At 33.4% G+C, this 3283-nt stretch overlaps 1 long non-coding RNA gene across 2 annotated transcripts; it reads left to right on the top strand.

The window, feature by feature from the left end:
* Positions 1-96: 96 nt before the first annotated feature.
* On the top strand, positions 97-3002 carry LOC132051235 (uncharacterized). Of its 2 annotated transcripts, none has more exons than XR_009413632.1 (2): positions 97-270; positions 2686-3002. It is a non-coding gene; the product is annotated as an uncharacterized LOC132051235 (long non-coding RNA). The 2 variants fall into 2 exon arrangements; XR_009413634.1 differs by having other exon boundaries at positions 204-216.
* The last annotated feature ends 281 nt before the right edge of the window (positions 3003-3283 follow it).

Genomic DNA, 3283 nt, shown 5'->3' with positions numbered 1-3283 from the left:
ATGTGAGTCTACTTGAGTACCTACAGTTGAGCTTTGACCTGACTTTTCAATTGATAGGATTGAGATATTATGTAACTTAAATGTGCTTTCCAGGAAGTATATTCCTTATTTTTAGTTACTGGAAATGAAAAGTTTTTTTTTGGATTCTCAATCAGTACAAATTCACTCGGTAGTGAGGGTCAATTATGAGGAACCAGGGGGGATGAACTAGCAAGGGTGATACGCTGGTTATTCAAGTTTTTTTCCCGCCTTAGTGTTCCAAATTTACAGGTAAGTTAATATGTCTGTTAAAGTTAGTTGAATCAACTTCCTCTTTAACCATATGAGATTAATTGATCTTAGTAGATATTTGCATCTATTTACATTTGACATTTCGCCTTTGTATGTCTGCTTGGAATTATGAAAATTGTTCATTTCTTTGACTCCGATTGAATTTTTTTCCAGTTAAAATGGATTCCTACCTATCCAATAATGAAATATGTATTACGCCTGACACGCTTTAGGGAGAAAAACAGAGATGCCCTTTTCTGTAACATGCAAAATAAAATTGAAGGAGTGTTTCAGCTTTGCAAGTATTTTCGTTGAGCTCTGTAATCAATATTTCAATTGTTATTTCCTGAAGTAGGCAGTAGCACACAAAACATAAAGCTGTGTCGGGCTCGCTCTCAGTAGATTTAGATCAGAATAAGTAGGAGAATTGAATCTATCTAACTTGAGAGGCCGCCTCTTGGTAATAATATATCTCACTTCGCAGCATGTGTATTCTTCTTTCAAATACGAAGTAAAATGTCTGAAATGTATCTTAGTTTTAGCTTCTCTTTTCTTTGTTTTCCAACAATATCTGTATTATCACATATTTTGATGGTTGAAAAAAGAAGAAGATAAAAGCATACTTGATGGTATAAAGAATAAAAAAGAAGTTAACCTCAATCTCTCCAAGGATGTTGTGGTTTAAACCTAGACTTAATAATTTTCTGTTTGGGACACTTTTGGCCGTTCTTACCCAGTTTTATAGTAAGATTAAATGTAATTATGTTAGAGAGATACACTGGCAGTGTTAGAGAGGCGATTGCCAAAACATTTGCTGATAAACTATATGCTAGGTACTACTAAGGGGTTTAAGTGTATGTCATTCTCTTGAAGTTAGTTTTTAATTTTAATATATTGAAGTGAAGATGTCAAGTCAAAAAGTAGTAATCCAAATGAGAGGAAAGAAAATGCAGCTACTAACTTTCATTTGGAACAGACACGCAGATTCTTACTGTTACTGTTAGATGTAAAGCTAATAGCAAAGTGAATCTGGAAGTTCATGTACTCTATCATCAAATATACTTTGTTATATCTGTCTTCATCATCTTTTATTTGCTTAAAGTAACATTTAGTATCATTTTGTTAAATTTAAAGCTACAATGTCAAGTACAGTAGCTTTTACTTAGTAAAACAAAATACATACTAAAGTATATGATCTTTAGGATGAAAAAATAGAAAGATGAACCTCCCCTTGATAACTTAAGATTGCTTCCTATTAAAGGTAACCAAAGAGGGGAATAGTGTTACTGAAACAACACATCTCATTTTATTCCCCCTCTTTATATTGACCTATTTTGGTTAATATAAACAGTATCTTGAATTTGAGAGCTAGAGTCTCTCTCACCCCGCACACCACTATCCTAAGAGGCGGAACGAGGATTTGAACTTTATAGTCTGATCATATCTAAGAAAATGTGTACTTTTATAAGGTGATTTTATCTTAGTTAAAAATATGTGTAACAAGTCGAGTAGATACATACATACAGTCATAGATGTAGGTTGACTTTGAAAGAACTACTTAACTTTCTTTTGTCGAAGATAAATTTTATGATTTACTATCTTGATATGAAACTGCAATACAAGTAATGAAGAAGATACATTTAACAAGAACTTGCCCGACTTTAGGTGTGTGCGCCCTTTTCGGTGATTCAAGGAAACTACAAATGCTGATGTCTGGGCACTGAAAATCAAATATACTTTTCTTTGATTCGAGGAACTACAAATGGTGATGTCTGGGCGCTGGAAATCATTATGCACAAAGAGTCGAAGAGGTGATGTTCCCTATTGCACATTGGAGACTCGAAAAAATCATTATACACAGAGAGTCAAAGAGGGGAACAATGTAAAAGTTGAATGTTCCTAACATCTTCTTTGAGCATCTTCTTTATTTTTTCTTTTCTGGTGCAAGTGGTTTTAAGCTGTGCTAGCTTTGATGTTTTTTTCTTTTCTTGATGGTTTGGTACTGTACATACTTTGAAGACGCATTTAATTGAGTAGAACTTTATTGTAAATGACAAGATCATCCCTTTCACTTAAACAAACTCAACTTGCACGATTTGGTTCCTCAAATTTCTGGCAAGCTGAATAAGTTCCAGCAAAACTGTCTACAACTCTCTCTTTAAGTTGGGCTCAGTTTTGTGGCTCATATAGCTCAATAGTTTCTACCAAAAGTTTGTCTACGAGAGTCTTTCTATGTAGCATCACTTAGTACCTGATAATTGAACTATCGTTGCACAATAATTTATATCCTTAAGTTAGTAGGAATAGTACCTTGTCAAAATAAAGTTTGACGGAGTAGTAACTTAAATAACATAAAGAATAGAAATTTAGAATATATCTGACCTTGATCAAATGTTGACTTTCTTTTTTTGGCAGATTTTACTTGAATCATTCTCTTCACAAGGATGAGTTGGATTTTGCTCATAGCATGAAGCCAGATGCAGTGTGAGGGTGGCTTGGATTTAAGTGAGTGGTATAAATGTTGTAAGTTTGAGCTTTGCTGCTATGGTTAAGATAAATTGTAATAAGGCCATAATACTTTTAACTCAGCTGTAATTCTATTTTTGCACTCTTTTATTCTCTGTTTTATTCAGTTAGAGTTATCATTACAAGTATGGATTATGTAAACAAGTACAAGAATTGTTTTGTTAATGTTAACTTTAACCAAGAAGGTTTGCGGCGTGTTTACTTTGCCTCTAGCAGATCCTGATAATACTTGCTTTGCTGTGTTCTTCTAGATGCTATAATGCATCGGGACACTTACACCTTTACCAGTTTATGTTGTAGTCATTGCTATCATTGTTTTTGTTTATCAACCATTACCTGTAAGAGCCTACTGTTGGGCCTGAGCCATCATAAATTCCTTTTGATAAATGAATTTCCTTTTGAATGTGCCTTTTGTTTTTGATTGAAAAAAAGTCAATCAGCAAAATTTCATTTTATAACTATGAAACTTGAAAGAAATTTCACATAT

The sequence above is a fragment of the Lycium ferocissimum genome, chromosome 3 (assembly GCF_029784015.1).
Source record: "Lycium ferocissimum isolate CSIRO_LF1 chromosome 3, AGI_CSIRO_Lferr_CH_V1, whole genome shotgun sequence".
NCBI classification, from domain to species: Eukaryota; Viridiplantae; Streptophyta; class Magnoliopsida; order Solanales; family Solanaceae; genus Lycium; species Lycium ferocissimum.
Note: the sequence above shows the minus strand (reverse complement) of the source record. Positions and strands in the feature narration are given on the sequence as shown.